Source organism: Adiantum capillus-veneris, chromosome 26, assembly GCF_014529385.1.
Source record: "Adiantum capillus-veneris isolate H3 chromosome 26, ASM1452938v2, whole genome shotgun sequence".
NCBI lineage: Eukaryota > Viridiplantae > Streptophyta > Polypodiopsida > Polypodiales > Pteridaceae > Adiantum > Adiantum capillus-veneris.
The window spans coordinates 24,151,195-24,173,231 of NC_140956.1; positions in this window are offsets into that span (position 1 = coordinate 24,151,195).

Here is a 22,037-nt window from a genome sequence, read left to right on the forward strand (position 1 = left end):
AGGTGCTTGTTATACTTAATGAGGAAGGTGCTTGAGAAGCTTCCCATGCATGGGGGGTAAGGTGCTTGAGTCAAAAAGAGACCCTACAAACTTAATGACGAAGGTGCTTGAGAAGATTCCTATGCATGAAAGTCCCAAAGTTAGGGGAATCTTTGACTTAACCTTCCACTCACCCAAAGTGCACCTCTTTTCTCAAAGGTCACATGGGACACATGTCAGACTCTCCCTAAGCTTAACCACATGGTGTGCTTGAATGCTATTGGTTGGGCTAAAGAGGGGTCCAATGAGATTCTAGTTCCATCCAAAAATATCTAGATATTTTCAAGCTCTCTCTCTCTAAGGGCTAAGGAGGACACTTGTCCAAAGACTACCCATGTACTTGGATGCATGATGCATGTGATTGGCTATGGGGGAGAGGGGTCAAATGAGCTTGAAACATGTATAAGAGCTACAACTCACCCCAAGCAAGAAAGGGGGGTCCTGGGGGGATATACACCACACACACACTCATTTTGGTGGATTCATTCTCACTTGGTGAAAGTTGAGAAGTGAGAGCCTACACCAACAATCTTGGCTATAGAATGCAAATCCAACCAAGAGCCATGCTTCAATGCTTAAGCTTTCCATCTTCTACATCTTCATTACTTTGCTATTATGTATGCTAGCAATAAGAGTGATAATAAGTGAGGAACTTGTTGGGGTTAAGGCCTATGTGCCTTGACCAATCACCCAGGTCATGGGCGCCCGCCCACTGTTACCCTATACTTATAGTGAGTATACTGTATAGGGGGAGCTGCCACTTCACAGTCTCCCCACCCACATTGTGTGTGTGTATCCTTCTCTCTCTCTCACTCTTCGTCTGTGGTGCTCCCCGATCCCCTTCAATTGGTATTAGAGCTATGGTGACCGCGGAGAGCACGACGGCTTTGAGAGTTTCGAGGCGATAGCTCGCTCTCTCTCGATGGTGGAGTTCGATCGCGGAGTTTCACGGAGAGTGATTTTAGCTTGAGGAGCATTGTCTTTGGAGCTTAGGAGCTTGGTGTGGTCAAGCTTGGTCAAGGAGGCGGTTGCGGCTTCCTTGGTGAGAGGAGCTTTTGAGCTCAGTGGAGCTCATTAAAGTGCTCGGCAGAGGAGAGCTTGACATTCGAGTGCTTGGATGCTGTTGTGGCAGAGCTCTTGCGTTGGAGCTTGCATTGAGAGGACATTGCATCACGCAGAGTGGAGCAGGAGCAGGTTCAAGACTGTGTGCAGCTCGTTTTTGCCATTTTCGGGCTCTAAAACGAAGTTTTTGCGTAGCTTCGTCATACAGAGTCAGATCTACATGATCCAGGAGTCTAGGTCAGGGTTTTGGCACGCTTTGGAAGCAATGGTGTTGTCTATTTGAGCTGATTTTGACCTCTGAAATTTTTGCAGCACTTGCTGCTTTTTTGGGCCGAAAACTGCGTTTTTTGGCATAGCTTTCACACCCGGACTCGGATACATGTGATCCAGTAGTCTACCTTGGGATTTTGGCACGCTCTGGACGCGCTCCTTATATCAGAATTTGAAAATTATGAACGCTGAATTTTCTGCAGCAGTAGCTGTTTATTGTGTGTCGAGGATTCCACACATGGTTTGCTCTCAAGTGTGAGAGTGATATTTGTTGCAAGTTTCCACACAGGTGGGAGGATACGATGTATGCCTTATGTGGTTTGATGCTCAGGGAGACTAATGTGATTTCATTTTGAGCTCAGCAATGTATGCCTTGAGCATGTTTTTTGGCAGTCACAGGTAGAGCAGATATTTGTGTACTAGATTTGCAGGTGTTTGCAATGATGTATGCAAAGTGTGGAGATTGGTGCATGCATTTGGAGTGCGGTTTGATGCGCTTTGGTTGCTCATGGTTTTGAGCGTGCAGTCAGTTTGGTTACTGGTTTTGTGGCCGTTTTACTGACGAAACTCTGGCGAAATTTTCCCAGGAGTTTTATGCGCATCGTTTATGCGATCTAGGTAGAGATTGCGGGTTGCACTCAGCATTTGCGTGCGGTGTTCTCTGCAGGTGGGAGATTTGTGCGTGTGTATGCATCGATACCGCACAGTGTGGGCTTGGTGATTAGCTCACAGATTGCAGTGTGATACTAGAGCATGCGAGGCTTGTATTGACATTGCGGGAGCTCTATTTTGGAGTGTGTCTCACAGGTTTTACATTGTGTTTCTGGCCATATTTGTAGACAGTTTCCAGGTATTGTTGGTGAGGTGGTTTTTCTTTCTAGTTTGCTACATTGTGCTCATGGCAGAGACACGTGATCGATCAGATTGTGACCTCTCATAGATGTGCATGTTTGATGGGTCAGACTTTGCGGCATGGAGAGAGTGTATGCTTGATGCACTAACACAGCGAGGGTTGCATCGACCATTGAGTGGTGATGCAGGTAGACCCTCAAACATGTCTGACGATCAGTGGCAGGAGCTAGAGGAGATGGCACTATCTACGCTCTCTTTGCACCTTGCGGAATCTGTATATGCTCTTGTTATGTATGAGACTACTTCGAGAGCACTTTGGCGCAGATTACATGATATGTATGATAGATCTGAGTCATCACGGACTCGTGTGAGACATGTACATTCACGATCATGCCGACAGGTGACATGTTGGTATTGTGGTCATTCTGGACACGTTAGACGGCGCTGTTTTTGTCGTATGTGACATCGTAGGAGACATGGCAGTCTTAGAGATGTATGTAGTGATGCCATGGACTCAGTTGCTTTGACAGTTGAGGCAGATGTAGTGTCGGAGTATACTAGTGACGGGGATGTCACTTTTACCTCGAGCTATGCACGAGATGCTATACATGTGGATAGTGCACTCCCTTCGCAGTGGTTGCTAGACGCAGATGCTATGTTTCATGTCACGCCGCATCATGAATGATTTTATAGCTATTCTAGCGGGATGCATGGCACTGTATGTTTGACCGATGGATCGGTGCATGCGATAGCAGGTGCAGGAGATGTGAGACTGTCATTACCGAGTGGTGCATCTTACTTGTTACGACATGTGCGCTATGTACCAGATTTGACAGTGAGTTTGATCTCGATTGGTCAGCTTAGAGATTGTGGATGTCAGATTTCGCTACGAGAGCGAGATTTTGTGATGCATTTGGGGTCTCTAGTGATTGCGAGAGGTGACAGGAGTGGTACAGGTTACCCATTGCATGTGGATCACGGGAGAGACGGTGTTGTCTCTGTGATCATGCAGCCAGGTAGAGAGGGAGAGAGCAGGCGAGTCTCTTTTGCTTGTGGGTTGTAGGATGCTTTGCATGGAGTGCAGAGCAGTGACCTTGTTGTGCAAGTTGCGTCTACGGATGCACAGGTAGAGCGGGACAGCTCTAGTGAGTCACAGCAGGATGAGTCATCAGAGGTGATGGCAGAGATGACTCACATGGATGCTGAGATGTCGGCTATTGTGGAGTCATTTCTTGATATGCTTATGCCAGAGCTTGATGCAGGTTCAGGACATATGGATACTCTTGGTACACATGTGATATGTGGTGGGCACGAGGAGTCACTCCAGATCTCGGAGTCAGAGTGCCATGGTCTCTATGATAGGGGACAGGATTGCCATGAGTTGAGTTCTGAGTTGGAGGTGGCAGAGGTTGCCAGGGTTGCATCAACGTTCGGTGTCCTCATGTACGAGATGTTTATCTCGAGGCCCGACATAGTAGCTGCAGTGGGAGCATTTGCAGCAGGGTTGATTAGTTGTTCGATGACTGATCTCGGCATAGAGCATAGGGGAGGTTTGCAGGTAATGGACCGATACTTGCAGGAGTGCATGAGCTCTTGTAGACTATTTGCAGAGCTTGGAGCTAGCTCTGTGTGGCTTCCGCGGCGGGATGTTTGTCTATCAGTAGAGCCGGATGCACTAGCTCATCGAGAGTCAGTGGGCATAGGTTGAGAGAATATCTCACCTTCTATTAGTTGTACACTAGTAGATCTTGCTTAAAGGCACATTGGCCTTTAAGTGGGAGGTTGTTGGGGTTAAGGCCTATGTGCCTTGACCGGTCACCCAGGTCATGGGCGCCCGCCCACTGTTACCCTATACTTATAGTGCTCCCCACCCACATTGTGTGTGTGTCTCCTTCTCTCTCTCTCACTTTTCGTCTGTGGTGCTCCCCGATCCCCTTCAGAACTATTTCTTTCTCCTATGGAATGTTTCTTCTTCCTCTTCCCTATCCTCATTCCCCGCTAGCTCTCTCCACCTTCGAAGGTGTTTTGAGGCCTTGGGACTGAGGCTTGGGATAGTTAATGCTTTCTACAAAGTTTATGTTATGCTTGTGATGCGTGCAGCTTTCCATATCCATTGCATCACCTAGGTCACAAGGAACACAAAGATTGTATTATACCAAGTCTCTCTTGATGAGAGAAACTATAATACAAATGCCTATTGGAGGGGGGACCGGCTCCGTATGAATCCGGTCCTCAACTGTTATCATGTTCTCTAAACTCTCTCTCTCTCTCTAAGTACCATGTTTATGTTGCTATCATCAATTAAGTTCACCCATTATGCTCACAATGTAATCTCACAAAAGTGCTTCATCTAATTTCGTGATTCCGCTACTCTCAAAGTTCATAGGACATTTTTATTACATTGGTATCAGAGCATTTGGTTTCTCTTTTCCTGCTTAAGAAGAGAGGTCCTTAAGTAGCCTATTGATGGTTGTTTTTGTTAATTATATTAGGGTAAGTGGGATTGGGATCTATTATCGGTTTTGTTGAGCCCACTATGTGGGATATGGTGCACACCTCGGGAGATTTGGTCTTAATAATGGAGCCTTTTAAGACTTTCCTGCGGCTTTATCATTATTGAGCCATAAGAAGTCCAAAAGGAGCTATCCCTTGGCAACTTTGCTATGTTAGACTCACTCCACTACTCTCTATAATTAACCGATTCATTTGTGGCTGTAGATACTTAAGTGCCTATTTTCAAAGGCTAAGAGGAGTAGCAACTAAGGTTTTGAATTGCAAAAGCATACACTAAGTAAACACATAAGTTTAATTAACATGGCTGACAATAACCAAGAGAGTAGAATGAACATTGATAACTTTGATTTTGCACATGAAGGTGATAATGATGATGCCCCCATGTTTGTTAATTATCTTGTCACTAGGTTGCAACAAGCTATGGGCAACCCCGTTTTGCAAGCCGAAGTTACTCAACAACTTCGTGCTTATGGGATTTCCTTTCCTCTCCAAGAGGAGAGAGAGCTTAGGAGGCCTCTTGATGAGACCCCCAAAAGAAGACTCTCTCCCATACGAGAGGAGGAATCCGAAGATCAAGAAAGTAATGAATCCCTAAATTCCTCCGAAGATGTGGCTCCACAAAGAAGACGGACTAAACGATCGTCAACTTCTCCCAAGAGGAAACGGTTAACCCATAGTCCTTCTCCTCGTCACTCCAAAAGGGAAGAGAGGAGCCAAAAGAAGAAAAGGGCAAGAAAGAGGTCACCCTCCGCCTTCTTCTTCACCTTCCTTCTCTAGTGATGAAAGCTATGGCTATTCTCCTAGAGAATACAAGAGGGGAGGAAATTGCAAATCTTACCCTGCATCGCGAAGGTCACAAAAGCTAAAGAAGTTCAAAGAGGGAGGAAAGAGTATCTCTTTTCTCACCTATGATGGCACCTTTGGTGCTACCGACAAATTATTGGCCTTCATTCAACAATTTGATGCGGCCTTTGGAGACGAGGGCTTCATGGAGTCCTCCAAGCTACGCCATGTACCTATCCACTTCCAAAAATTGGCTCGTCAATGGTGAGCTAGACTTCGTGGCAATGGCGAAGCCCCAAGGACATGGAAAACTCTACGAGTTTCCATCATGAAGCAATTCCTTGCAAGCGATGCAAAGGACAAAGTGATCACTGAATGGCAGAGTTTGAGGCTTCTCTCTCATGAGTCTATCCACAAATATGTGGACAAGTTTTGGGATTTACATCTCAAGGCTATTGTATTTCAAAAGATAGACTTTGTTGAGCAAAAGCAACAATTCTATGTAGGCTAGACGGAATGTCAAGCCCATGGAAAATAAAGACAAAAGTGATTCAAAGGGAAAAATTAATGCCCATAATTCTTCCCAAGGCCATTGCAACAACAACAACAACAATTGGTCCAAGGGAAGGAGTTTACAAAGATAAAAATAAACTCTCTTCTGAAGACCTTGAAACTTTTCACAAGGATCACAAATGTTTTAAGTGTGGGAGCAAGGACATGGTTATCATTCTTGCCCCAAAAGAAATGCTCACAATGAGACTCCTAGAGCTTCCACTATCGAAGCTCCAAAAGAGGATGCTCATTGCAAAGGATCACCTCTCTCCTATGCTTGGGGAAAGGTAAGGGAGCATGATGCCTTCATCTTGTTTGACCCTGGCTCTACTCACAACTTCTTATCAATAGAGTTGGTCACCAAGTTGGGCATTCAAGCTTTTGAGATGGGAGATGCTGTAACTGTCGATGCCACTTTCAAGGGACAACAAGCCTCCGTTGCTCCCTTGATTGGGAAGTTGAGGCTTCATGTCCAAAGCTATTTCAACAAAGAAGACTTCTTTATCTCTCCTATCCAACATGAGGATGCTATCCTAGGAGCACCATGGTTCAACCGCATGGCTTCCAACATGAAGTTCCCTGAAAGGAAAATCTACTTCACCTCCAGGGGAAAGAATATGTATATAGATTCTAATGAGTCTGGTCGTACTATACCACTTGTAAATCCTCTTGCCCTTGATAAATCAATGAAGAGCTCAGTTTCTGCGTACATGATTTTTGTCAAAGAGTCCCTAAAAGGTCCTAATGTTTCATTAAAGGTGAATGGTAGGAATCAAGAAGAGTTAGATTTGTCTAACTTTCTAAAAGGATTCCCAGATGTGTCCATCGATGATATCCCTATGGACTAGCTCCAAAACGAGGGGATAATGATTATCGAATTGAGCTCCTATCAGGAAGCTCACCACCTAACAAACCTCCTTATTCAGTTTCCCAAGCTCAAAAAGAAGAGATCATGAGGCAAGTACAAGAATTGGTAGACAAAGGGACGGTGAGTCCTAGCTCCTCTCCCTTTTGTTCTCTAGTCCTTTTAGTGCAAAAGAAAGATGGTACATACCGCATGTCTATGGACTATCGCGCACTAAACCATATCACTATCAAAAATAGATTTCCTATACCTCGGGTAGAAGATCTATTGATAAGCTACAAGGCTCTACCTACTTCAGTAGGATTGACCTTAAAAGTGGCTACCATCAAATAAGGATAAAGACCGCGTTTCGTACAACGTTTGGCCTTTATGAATATCTAGTCATGCCTTTTGGCTTGACTAATGCACCACTACATTCAATTGATTAATGGAGAAAATTTTTATACCCTACCGCAAATTCAATGGAGTATTCTTTGATGATATCGTTATCTACTCCAATTCCTTGGAGGAACACAAGCAACATCTCCAAGTGATTTTTCAAGCATTAAGGGAGAATAAGCTTTTAATCTATTAAAAGAAAAGTGAATTTTTCCTTCAAGAGATTCAGTACTTAGGTCATATTATCTCTCAAGATGGTATCCGTATGGATCTATCAATGTTGGAGGTAATTAAAGCATGGCCTAATCCAAGGAATCTACATGATCTAAGAAGCTTTATTGGTATGTGTGCATACTATAGGTGCTTCATAGCAAAATTCTCTCAAATAGCAAGGCCATTACATGACTTAACAAAGAAAAACATTAAACATTCATGGACTTCTAAGGAGCAAAGTGCTTTTGACAATCTCAAAGAGAAGCTTACCTCCCAACCAATCCTTATGCTTCTGGATCTCTCAAAACCATTTGAGGTCCAATGTGATGCTTGTGGTAATTGCCTTGGAGTAGTTTTTCTTCAAGAAGGGAATGCCATAGCATATGAGAGCCAAATGCTCAATACGGATGAATGGGTCTTAGGTATTTATGAGAAAGAGATGTTACTCTTCTATATGCCCTAGACACATGGCAGCACTATCTTTTGGGGACTACATTCATTTTACAAACAGACCATCAAAGTCTCAAGTACTTCATGACACAAACAAAGCTTTCCAACAAAAAAATGAGGTGGGCAAATTTTTTTTCGCAATTTAATTTCCACATTGCTCACATTGCTGGTAAGTACAATCAAGTGGCTGATGCACTTTCACGACTACCAAAAGTTAATGATGTGTCAATAGCAACTCACAATGATCTATCTTCTATGATAGATGCGTATGCTATTGACCCTGACTTTAAAGACATAATGTCAGCCCTTGCTTTGGGGAAGAAAGAGGAACCCTTCACCTTGCAAGATCGTTATCTTCTCCATGTCAATAGGCTATGTGTTACCCACCCTTCGTGAGAAAGTCATCTATGAATCCCATGCTCCTGCCTATGCGGGGCATAGAGGCGTTCAATCCACTCTTCGAGGAGTATAGACGTACTTTCATTGGCCTACCATGAAACTTGACATACAAGAGTATATTTCAAAATGTGTGGTATGCCAAAAGACCAAGTATGATAGAGGGAAGAAACATGGATTACTCCAGCCATTGCCAATCCCTAATTCACCATGGAAGAGTATATCCATGGATTTATCTTTGGATTACCCAAGTCTATCTATGGGAATACGGGAATATGGACAATAGTCAACAGGTTTAGCAAGCACGCACACTTTATCCCTGTCAAGAAGACTATTAAGGCACACCAAATGGCAACTCTCTTCATATCCCAGATTTTCAAACACCATGGATTGCCAACATCCATTGTGTCAGATAGAGATCCTATAATGACCAATAATTTTTGGAAAGGTCTCTTCAAAAATTTAGGTACAAGATTGTATTTCTCTTCAGCCTATCACCCACAAATGGATGGCCAAAGTGAGATAGCCAATCTTACGATTCTTGATGTACTAAAGACCTATGTTACAGAAGTAGATCAACGCTCACAATGGGAAAAGTACTTACCTCTTGTAGAGTATGCGTATAATAATACTATCCATACTTCTACGGGAAAAGCAATTTTTGAAATCATAGAGGGAAGACCTAGAAGTCCCTTGCTACTTAGATTACATGATAAGATCTTCGGTGCCGATGAGTATAGCCGTGGCCTGCAAGAATCTTTTCAAAAGATTAAGGAGGCTATATCCATTTCCCAACTAAGGTAAAAAGTTGTTGCTGACAAGCATAGAAGGGCCTTAACGTTCAGAGAAAATAATTGGGTCTTACTTAAGTTTCCTAAGGCTCGATTGAGGCAAGCGACGGACAAAAATCATATAGGCCACCAAAAGTATTATGCTAAACTAGCAAAAAGATACTATGGCCCTTTTTAAATTTTGAAGCCAATCAATGAGGTGGCTTATCAACTCAAGTTGCCTAACCATTGACTCATACACACTTCTTTTCAGGTGAGCCTACTTAAGCCCTACAAAGGAGAGCCTCCAAATGAACCAATTTTTGAAAACCCTCCCAAAATCAAGACCAAGAAGAGGTGCTACAACCTGAAGTTATCCTTCGGCATGAAGACAAGGTACTACAACATGGTAAGATTATCGACGGTATCTTATTAAGCTAAAAAATTATCCTTTTGAAGATGCTAGATGGATGAAGGAATCCAACTTAAGGATAGTATGAACCTTGTCAACGCTTACAATGCTACATTGAGTAAGCAAATGTACATGTTTCTTTTAATTGATCAATGTTTTTGTCTTATAAGACTATTTCTCTCTTTATTGTGCACAAATTTAAGTAGTATGCATACTAAGAATCATGTTTCTGATGACGACCTCTCTCAAACACCATGTAGAATTTGTCACTCTACTTGGGAGGATGTAACGGACTAAAGAGCAGACATGCTTGTGGCAGCTATGTCTCCCAAGCACCAAATGGATTAGTCATCCATCTTGGAATGATGTCGTAGGGTAAAAAGGGATCCTCTAACCGCTAAGACAAATTGACTAATGACTATGGCTTTATCTCTTTTACATCATACTCAAGTACGACTATGATTTCAAGAGAGTGGTAATGACATAAAATCTAAATATCTAACCAACCCAAATGATTTTCTCATATTAAACTGACCATTTAATGTGGGATAATAAACGGGAACAAGGGTTAGAATATAGACATGTGCTTACGGATCTATCTCAACACGGGGCCAACAGTAAAGGGGTCCAAATGAGAGATGGTATGTAAAAGAGCAAGGTTAACTAATGCAGCTAAAAAGACCTTAGGGTTAGCTTCATTAAAGACCTCCAATGGTTAGTTTTAAAAGTCCTTTGACCTTAGGCAAGCTAGGACTGAGCTTGAGGTGGGAACCCAACCTAAGCTTGAGGTGCTTGTCTTGCTTGATGACTAAGGTGTGTGCTTGATAATTAAGGTGCTTGAGGTGCTTGTCGTGCTTGATGACTAGGGTGCGTGCTTGATGACTAAGGTGCTTGAGGTGCTCGTGATGCTTGATGACTAAGGTACTTGAGGTGCTTGTCATACTTAATGAGGAAGGTGCTTGAGAAGCTTCCCATGCATGGGGGGTAAGGTGCTTGAGTCAAAAAGAGACTCTACACACTTAATGAGGAGGGTGCATGAGAAGTTTCCTATGCATGAAAGTCCAAAAGCTAGGGGAATCTTTGACTTAACCTTGAAGTCACCCAAAGGGCACCTCTTTTCTCAAAGGGCACATGGGACACATGTCAGACTCTCCCTAAGCTTAACCACATAGTGTGCTTGAATGCTATTGGTTGGGCTAAAGAGGGGTCCAATGAGCTTCTAGTTCCATCCAACAAATATCTAGATATTTTCAAGCTCTCTCTTTCTAAGGGGTAAGGAGGACACTTGTCCAAGGACTACCCATGTACTTGAATGCATGCTGCATGTGATTGGCTAGGGGCAGAGGGGTGCAATGAGCTTGAAAAATGTGCAAAAGCTACAACTGGCCACAAGAAAGCAAGGGGGGTGCTGGGGGGATATACACCACACACACGCTCATTTTGTTGGATTCGTTCTCACTTGGTGAAAGTTGAGGAACTCCACCTCTTTCTCCAAGCTTGTGAGAAGTGAGAGCCTACACCAACACTCTTGGCTATGGAATGCAAATCCAACCAAGAGCCATGCTTCAATGCTTAAGCTTTCCATCTTCTCCATCTTCATTACTATACTATTCTATATGCTAGCAAGAAGAGTGATGATAAGTGAGGCACTATTTCTTTCTCCTATGGAATGTTTCTTCTTCCTCTTCCCTGCTAGCTCTCTCCACCTTCGAAGGTGTTTGAGGCCTTGGGATAGATGCTTGGGATACTTAATGCTTTCTACAAAGTTTATGTTATGCTTGTAATACATGAAGCTTTCCATCTTCATTGCGTCACTTAGGTCACAAGAAACACAAAGATTGTATTATTATCAAGTCTCTCTTGATGGGAGAAACTATATAACAATGACTTTTGGAGGGGGGACCGGCTCCGTATGAATCCGGTCCTCAACTGTTGTCATGTTCTCTAAACTCTCTCTCTCTCTCTCTTGCAAAAGTATTGTTCATGCCAAGTTAACCAAGTACCATGTTTATGTTGCTACCATCAATTAAGTTCACCTGCTATGCTTACAAAGTAATCTCACAAAAGTGCTTCATCTAATTTCCTAATTCCACTACTCTCCCAAAGTTCATAGGCCATTTCCATTACACCTTTCCAGGCTTAGCCAATGAGTATTAAGAAGCATAATCGCCTTCTGACATGTGTCCCCCTTTACCCTTTTGTGAGAGCTTTAGGTAATTAAATGCAATTAAACTCTCATTGGACCCCTTTGCCTCCTGGCCAATAGGAATCAGGCAAGCCATTGGGTTGTTGAATGCTCATTGGACCCCTTGGGAGACTGTCCAATAGTCTTCTAGAAAGCTTAATTCTTATTGGTTCTTTTATTAAGTGTTTTTAAATTAATTAAACTAAATTTACTCTAGCTTAATTCTCACTGGTTCACCTCCATGGCCATCCAATAGGATTTGAGTACACCTTGTGGGCATCTGGGCTAGGGAGCTGACATGTGTCCCTCTTTCCCCTAATGTAAAGGAGCTTGTGAGTGTGTATGTGTGTGTGTGTGTGTGTGTGTGTGTGCGTGTGTGCGTGTGTGTGTGTGTGTGTGTGTTTCTCTCTCATCTCCTACTTCTAGGGATCGCCCCCTCCTATGCAGGGATGCATGAAGATTTTTTTACACACATACAAAGCATCCAATTTTCCTAAGCTTAGCCATTGGACACAACCTTTGAAATTTGGAACCTTAGCATTTTGGATGTCTTAATGGGCTGAACCTTAGGGTCTTTTAAGCCCATTGTTGCACATTGCTCCCTATTTTCCCTCATTTGCATCCCTACTGTGGTCGGTCTGCCAGCTTAACCAATATTCTAGCTTTTTCTACCCTGGTACTTCCCCATATTAAATGATCAATTTAACATGAGAAAATCATTTAGGAGAATTATATATTAGTTATTATGACAAGAAAAATAGCATAGGATTCGTTGTCAACGACCATCATTTATGAAAATAACCGCCAAGTCTTCATGATATGTTGCAGCAATCTTTGTGTCGTTTGTGCTTGCAATCATATATCCTGGCATTCTCTAGTAGGCCTAGGTGGTATACTGAATTCGAAGCGGTGTAGCATCGTCTTGGCCATGGCTACATACCATGGTTGATAGAGCTACACGGTATAAGGGGTGAGGGGGAGCTAAAAGACGACCACAAACTTTTCAACTCGCAAGAACCATCCCATATTGAACGAACAGTAGCAATAGTGCAAGGCAAGCCCACACGAGACCCATGCTAAGGCTACAAGTAGCAACCGCAATGCATGTTGAACTTGCACCACGAACCCAAGAAAAGCTTTCATCCAACCACCTTGCCTAATTCACTCTTGAGTCAGTAGGAAGCAGTGCCATTGAGGGCGACATGCCGTAATGGCAACAATATTAACAGCTCCACGAGCATGCAACCACCAGATGGCAATAGCCGATAACGACCCAGAGCACATACAACAACAATGGTGGGCGGGAGAAGAACTTGACACTGGTGGTTGGTAGTCCCTTGACTCCTCTGAGTACCTCAAGCAAACTCACATGCACAATTAGTTAGAGGCTGTATCCGCAAAGTCAAGCTGAGAGTGGTGCCAACTTTCTCGTTGTTCGCCTACCATGCAATCCGCTAACAGCCAGTATCTCTCTCCCCCTCAACCAATCATTCTGTGCATGGTGGCCCAGCCCATTAATCACCCATGCCACATAGCAATAGCGGCCTCAATAAAACAAGCACTCTTCGCTATCATAGTCCTTCTTACACCAATATTGCACTTGTGTTGCACACCACAACCGCCACCCACTTAACTCTCTCTCTCTCTCTCTCTCTCTCTCTCTCTCCAACTCCAATTGCCAGCTACACACACCATCCCTATCTCTCTGATCGGGACTTTCACTCATCAATTGATGACACTTTCACAATGCAACCCACTTTACAGATGTGGAAAGTACCAATTGTCTCTCTCTCTCTCTCTCTCTCTCTCTCTCAATTCATAGCATGCAGCTGGCTGCGCCCACCCTAGCTTGTCATCTCTCATCGACCCCCCCCCCCCCCCCCCCCCACACACACACACACACACACTTGTCTCTCACGTACTCTACTTGAAGGAGATTCATTTCCATCTACAGGTCATGGAAGAAACATGGATACCGATATGTGGTGGTGGGGTGGTAATGGCAGGGGAGGCGCTGCTCGTTGTGACGTGATGTGACAGCTAATAAGGGAGGCAAGCTGATGGGAGGTGAGTTGCTTCACAGGACCATAATCGGCCTCTCTTTATTAATCTTGATGATAGGGTTCATTCCCACCCTCGTGGCCTCAAACCTCACTCGGAGCTAATTGCTTGAGCGGCCCAAAATGTAGTCTTCTACAACCTTGTATCCTTTGAAGTTATGCACCATGACAATTTTGGCCAATCATCAAGTTTTTCGATACGGGGATGTCCGCAAGCTCTACCGCCTTCAACTCTTCACTTCAAAGAACGTGAGAAAGTCCGAACCTTTACTACACAGTAGGCAAGATTATGGAACTAATGCGCAAATTGAGCTCCAAATAGGGCATCCCCTCAACAATACTCAAGCAATTGCAAGCCTATTGGAGGCTACCATTTAAAAGATACTTCTAAGCAACCCATCTGCACACACATGTGATGCAACCCTCCGCATCAATATGGCCATGCTAGTACGCCCCATGATCGACCTCCTCATAATCTTGATCATCAGTGACTTCATTACGCGCTTGGGATTTTTTCATTAGAAGCTCAAATCTAATTAAGATGAGGTTCATGCACAATTTGACACTCTTGTCTCTTAGCTGATTAATGAACGAGAGCAACGGCTAGTGAGTTTCTCCAAAATCATTTATTGCTTGAAAATTTGGAGAGAGACCAAACCAAGACTACCATCATGTGTGCTACTCGTGTATCTTGCAAGCCTCTGCGCTCTCGGCTGTAGAAATAGAGGCCATGCAAAGCACCAAACTGTACTATAATATGTTCTTTGCATTCTTTGAAGAGTAGCTTTTCTCATAGGTTACGTCATATAATAAATTGTACTCACGTATGTTTCTCTGTCATCATAATCAACACGGACTATCAGTGTGATCAATGTTTATTTATTCACAAGTCAATAATAATTATGATACAGCGTGTTCAAAATCTATAGGCCCCTTAAGCTTTGAGCTTTGACAGCTTGGTCAATTTGCTCACAACATTACATGTTGTTGTAGGTATTATAGCCCACCCTAAAATTGGTACTTATTCCTTTCAATTATTGGCCAACTAAAATAATCACAGCTTGTCTCCTACATTTGTTTGTGATTCTAGTACATAGTTTTTCTTCTCACTCAGTTCCAGCTTAATTCATTTTAACTATGCGGTTGTTGAGTCAAGGTGCTAGGATTGTACACTTTAGTTCTACAATTGTCTTTAATCCTTTGATTTTCTAATTATGTTGTATACATTCATAAGCAAGACAAGTCCTCGATGTGAAATCAAATTTAATATTTATATTGAATCTTTTATATGGTGGTATCATTCTAGAGACTAAGTGATAATCCTATCCTTTTCAAGTCTTTTTGGATATAAAATAATTTCCTTTTAATAGAGGAATACTATTTTATTTCATATCCAATTATTTGCACCAAATTGATAATTTTCACTTGTTAATTATACTTTGGTGCGAGTTTGATAATTACAGTTCTCCCTAGCTTACACAAGAATTGTATTTGACAGATTAGCTTGAGATCCACGTTGTGACTCTTTCAATTATAGCTGAGCATTGTATTGTTAATTTGATTTGTGAAAATACGATCCCTTGTTGAGTATTATGTTAGCAAATCAGTAAAACGGTACGTACAGTACATCAACCTCACTCATGTTTCATATTTTCTTTACCTACATTATCTTATAAATTATGGAATTTAACATCTTTCACAACTTCGCTTGTACTTACACTAAATGGAATCACTTCCTGATGATTTTCTTTTTCGCTGAGATGTAAATCTATTTACATAAGCTAAGGTGCTTTGGAATGATAGAAAATAATTTATAAGTACTTTTGCATTGCAAAATACTACAGTATTGTATCAAACAGATAGTTAATATTTTTCTCTTTTATGTCTTGTCTCGTCCATTGGTCACATGCACATAGGTTTCGCAGTTTAGGCAATGTGTAAATGCTCATCTTCATGTAGATTCGTCGAGTTAGGCAACACCAATTATCCATGCAGACTTGCTGATGTAGGTAGCACACCAACAAATTGCAGATTCACAATGGTAAATGTAGATTCGACGATTTAGATGTCATTAGTGAAAATTTGCCGCTTTAGAAAGCACATCATATTGGTGTAGACTCGCCGGTTGAGGCAACACCAAGCACAAAATCATGCTGCAATGGCTCTCCTTCACTATCTAGAGCATGATTTTGCTAACCCGGGTGAAAAGTGATTGGGATTTGGAATTATATTTGAAATTGGATTTTGATTTGGTAAATGATGAATTCCTATCGCGATAGTGTTTATGAGATTGGACTTGAGATTTATGAGAATTGATTATGATGAGTGTGACCAATGATTTCCTGATTCAGCAAGGTATGCCATATACTACTTATTCTAGTGGTATGGAACACTAGAATATGGAGTATGTGGATGACGGTAGGCATAAGCAATGTTGTTTTTGTTTTTGAATTTTAATTCAGTATGTGATAATTTTGATGTCAAATACTAATCATTGTTTTTGACAAGTATGGTTTCCAGATTCTTATCTTCTCAACTGAGGAAAAATGCTTTCTAATAGAGACGTATGTAATGAGAATGGTAAATCATATTTGTTGTAGCTGACAGGTGGAAAATTCATAGCTGCTCTATGGAATGTGCAAAGGACAGTAGATTCATTATCATTGTATTATAAAAGAGCTCTTTGTTAGCTATGGTCACTTTTTATCATAGGGCGGACAATGTGTATTCATTTTGTGAGCATTCAAAAATCTATAAGTAAAAACGTGCAAGAAGAAAATTCTTACTCTTGTATGGGGGGAGATTGCACCCAACTCTTGTGTACTTCTTTCCTCTCCTTTCTTCTCTCTTGCGTGCCGATATAGCTTTGCACTATAGGAGGTGCATGTGCACCCAATGCTTGTGTACTTCTCTCCTCTCCTTTCTTCTCTCTCGCCGTGCCGATATAGTAGTCCACTCTAGGAGGTGCATCTCCGCGTGCTCTCTTACTCTCTCTTGCTCTCTTTCTCTCTCTGTTCGCATACGACTTCTATTATGTGCTAACGGTATTTGCTAGATATGCAAATTTATTGGTTTTATGGATTGCAGTATGTTTTTTTTTGTGTTTTGTAGGGCTCTCCACGTCTCCATTTGTAGCAAGACGTGCAAGTGTCACTTTCTCTCTATCCCTCATTCCCCCAACACACATAGTTTCTCACTTGTCTTGCTCTCATCAACCATAGCTGCCTCTCGCATGCATTTGCAGGCTCTTAAGGCCCGAAGGCTTGTCAGCCTCATCATTCTCTCTTTGTCTTTAACTCGCACCCCACCAATAGCTACATGCACACCCACACACTCACATGCACCGACCTGGGCCACAAATTCTCAACCACACCTTTTATGGTCATCTATTACCCACCGGTTGAGTTTGCATTTTTTTCTCTCAGTCAATTAACTGTTTGAGTTTGGTTGATAAGACATTCTGCTCTACCACCATCTTTGTGTTGTACGACATTGACAATTGCAATCGACCACCATGCAGATACCAGCATAGATATACCTCTCTCTCTCTCTCTCTCTCTCTCTCTCTCTCTCTCTCTCTCTCTCTCTCTAGTTGACAACCACACCAGCCGCTATATAAACACACGAGAATGTAGGACATGGATAGCTCATACTCCATGAACATGGGTTTTAAAGTTTTTTGCAATAGCTAATTGAGGAACAGCTTGAGGCTATCTCTTCCTCCACATACGCAAATGCCTAAAAGTCTACGTGGTTCCCACACGGCTCGATGAATGACCTAATTGAATATTGTCAGGAGGAATGTTGTTTCACAATGGCCGGTTGCGCCCATAGAGCACAATGCTAGCAGGTCAAGAATGGAATTTTTGAAATTCACAACAAACCAGATGTAAGTTGTGTGATTGTGCACTCTTGAATGGGGCGTCTAGCTGTCAAGGGCTCCCTGTTGAAGGTGTTTCCTGACAAGAAGATTCACAAATATGACAAAGGAACACCTACCTTCAATGAGGTTCTTCTTCATGCAGCATATCCCCTACAGAAGGATGTGCCTCACAAGCTATGGGCTTCGTAGAATTGCAAGATTGAAGGGAACAATGCACACCAACAATTTTTATAGTCCTACCAAGTAGGTAATGTAAGCTCTTAGAGATGTAATCAACCAAGAAATAGTCTTGCTATTACATTTTTGCTTTCATGTAATGTAATTAGCCATTCTTTTATTCTTATCTTAGGGTTTGTATCCTAAGGATGTTTAATTACTTAAAGATATACTATAAATTATTATTTTTCAGTTGCAAATATGTATATTTGATTCTCAGAGTTTGCCTACATTAATAGCAAGAATTTGCTACTTGGGTGATTGACTCATGATCAGTATATCTCCTTCAACTTATAACCAATATTAAACTCCATATCTAGCAATGGCTATTGTAGGTTGCTACTGAGTTTCAAATTATTAAGGATGACTACACTTCTTTGTGAGCTTGACCATCACACATTGTCACAGTATTACCTTCTTCACATTTTACAATTTATGATGATGCTTAGCCAGAATTGGCTTTGATAACTTGGTTCAGGTCTAGGTTTTGGTCTATCTTTAATATTATCTCATACCTAACAACGTGAGAATCTTCCAAGGGTCTACTACTATTAAGGTGGAAAGTACACTCAATGAACTTACTATATCAATATCAATTGTCTATCTAATTCTTCCAAGGGCCATTTGGTTTATAGCTCAAATTTGATCTTCTATGCATTGAGGAGTTGTTAATTGATTGTTGTCTATCTTGATTATTTTAATTAAGTAAATTTATTTCTTCAAAGAAATGTTGTTCAAGTCCATTCGTCATGTGCACACAGATTGACCGATTTAGAAAGTGTGTAAATGCTCATCCTGGTGTAGATTTGCCAATCTAGACAACACCAGCTATACATGCATATCCGCCAATTTAGGCAGCACGAGTGCAGATTTGTAAATTTAGACACTACTCTGACAAATTGTAGATTCACTATTTTAAACAATATTAAGTGCAGATTTGTCGGTTTAGGCAGCACAAGTGCAAATTCGCCAATTTAGGAAACACGTCTCATTGGTGTAGATTCACGGATTGAGGCAACACCAATCACAAAGTCATGCTGTAGTGGATTGCCACCACTTTCCTATGCCTGATTTTGCTTATTCGGGTATATAATGAAAGTAATTTGGATTTGGACTTATATTATGGAGTTGGAATTGGATTTGGACTTGGTATATGATGATTTTTTGTCGTGACAGTGTTTATGAAATTGAAATTGGGATTTATAAAGAATGATTATTGAATCATGAGTGTCACCAATGATATCCTAATTTACGAGGATATGACAAATACTACTTATTATGTGGTATGGGCTCGGGGGTTCACCGTTCAATACTCCCCTATATAATGTGCGTTCGCAGGGTATTAAAAAAAACTCCTCTTTTAACATGTTTGAATTAACAAAATGACCCCTTATTTTAGGAGTTTTTTCCAAAATTGAATATAAAACCCCCTTACTTTAATGTATCTTTGTTAAATTTCCTAAATTTTATGCATTTTAAAACTCCTCCTTTTGAACTCACGTTATACATTAACATGATTACATAGTGCACCCCTCGAGGGTATGGGACACTTAAATACGTAGTATATGGATGACGACAAGCATAAACAATGTTGTTTAGTTTTAAGAATTTCTATTTTAATTACTACTTGATATTTTTGACACAGAATACTAGCCATTGTTTTTTACAAGTATAGTTATCTTCAACCTGAGGACATTTACTTTCTACCGGAGAGGTATGTAATGGACAATGATATTTTGATATTTACTGCATTTGACACGTGAAAAAAGAATGATTGAGCTATGAGCTATACAAAAGGACATCTTATTTATGTATATTTTATTATTCAAATTTATTTTTATGAGTTATGGCCATTTATGTCCGACCGGCTAGTATGTACTCACTTTGAGCATTCAAGAAATCTATAAATAAATACATGCAAGAGGAAAATGCTGACTCTTGCACGGGGGGAAATTGCACCCAGTGCTTGTGTCTATTCTTCTCTTCTCTCATCTCTTTTCTCTTGCCATGCCGGTGTAGCACTCCACTGTAGGAGGTGCATGTGCACGTCGTTTCACATACGATTTGATTATATGCTCGCAAGATATGCTAGGTGTGAGGATTTGTCTATTTTATGGCTTGCAATATATAGTTTTTCAGTATTTTGCAGGGTCTTCCACGCTCCTGGCTTTAGCATTGATTACATTATATACCCAGCTTGGGCAGTATCAAGAACCTCTAGGCTGCTTTCGGCATATGCAAAGCGAGGATGTCTCTCCATATGCAATCACATATACTTGCATCTTAAAAGAAAGAGTTAAATGCAATCATGTATACTTGCATTTGTTGATATGGGATATGGGCAAAAGTATTCGCGATGATATTGTTATGCAGGGGTTGTTAAAAGAAAACGTAGGCCTTATGTAGATAGGGATGACATGCTTAAGCACCACTGGAGGCCTTACCATTGTACCGTTGGTCAGAGCGAGCAAGACATGTCGTACGTGGGTCACACAAGCTAGTATACATAAAGAAACATTGATTGTATATTTAGTATTACATAAAGGGAGCATCAAGAAAATTCAAGAATAGAGGCCATGCTATTCTTTAGCTCCATCAACTTGGGGATCACATACTAGTTTCTTTTTACCTACAAATGGCATTAGGCCTATATCAGACACGCGTGGATGGACTTTCTCAAGGCAGACCTAGACCATTGATCTACAATGCATCTCCAAATTGGTGTCACACAGTTCGATGAATAGCATTGCGCATGGTTAAGTTGGCAGCTAGCTTACAGTCACCTTCCTACAATTGATGGGCGAACCCCCAAGCCATCCTCTCTCACCCAAGAGCGCCTGAGCCAAGATTGAATGGTGCTACTTGCTGCATACATTGTTCAATGATATCACATTCTATTATCCACACCAGAGCTAGCCGCCTTGTGTGATAGGCTGGCTGGATGTGGCAAATGAAGAAAAAGGTGAAGATTGTGCCCATTTGCAGGCAGGCAATCACCTTGTGATGATAGGTGTCTGCCAACGTGGCCTAAGAGGAGCCTCACGAGGTCGACACCCTTCGCTATGCTAGCGTGCTGGACGAGGGAGCACTTGGCGAGCGAGCAAGGCAAGGCCACGTGCGTGACGAGGAGGCCAACCAACTCTCGTATTTCTTTTTTTTAGTAAAAAAACACACGAATGCTCGCAATTTGGTAGTTGATTTCACCTTTTCTTGAGGTTGATGGAACGGACCTTTTCATGGACATTTCGTAGTTTTATTGTTGCCTTACATTGATTGGACCTACCTTTTCATAACCAGAAATTTTACAACACTAGCCATTATTTTTGCAAAATTACACTATTTTCCATGTATTTTAGGCGGAACTTTCTCCTTCTTGCCCTCCCCTCAACCGTCTACTTTGATTTTATAACCGGCTCAAGGCTAAGCTGAGGCACACTTTTCTCGAACACTGCCTACAGGTGAGGCTGCTCTTCTGTTCTTTGTAAACACTCATGTTCTCTTCTTCTCTTTTAATTGATTCTCCTTCTGTAGACGGCTTCAATTTCTTTGCCATTATGTCCTTGGTGATGTTTACTTGGATGGATCGAATCTCTGATGCAGGCCAAGCCATCTTTTTGAATAGATCTGAGAAGCTCATAGGATCTTTGGAAATCAACTACGCATGGCTCCATTTTGTAAAAGGGAAGTAACCCTAGCCGTGTTTTGCTTCCCTAACTTTTGGTGCTTTGGCTACATCATAGATCTGTTTTCGGAGGAGTTGTAGCTCTACCGTTTGGTTGTCAGCACTTCTAAATCTGCCGTGGAAGATTGTGACATGATGTTGTTCCAATTGAGAGATGCAAGGTGGGTAGGCCGAAAGACTCTCTGCTTCTCTCATGTGTAACTGAACTTGCCATGAGGGCATGGAGAACAGAGTTTGATTGGTTGAAAATTTCAAAATCTACAGCGAGCACACAAGTGTGAACCCAGCTTAAGTCTTTTTCCAAGCTTGATGAGTTAATGAAATTTTCCAAATTTGCATGGATTTTTGAACTCTTTTCTTAGATTTTACCATGTTTACCCTAGTTTGAAATCGGTTCATTTAGATTTTCAACCCGCTCTAAGGCGTGTAACTCTCCGATTGAGAGGGTGACTTTT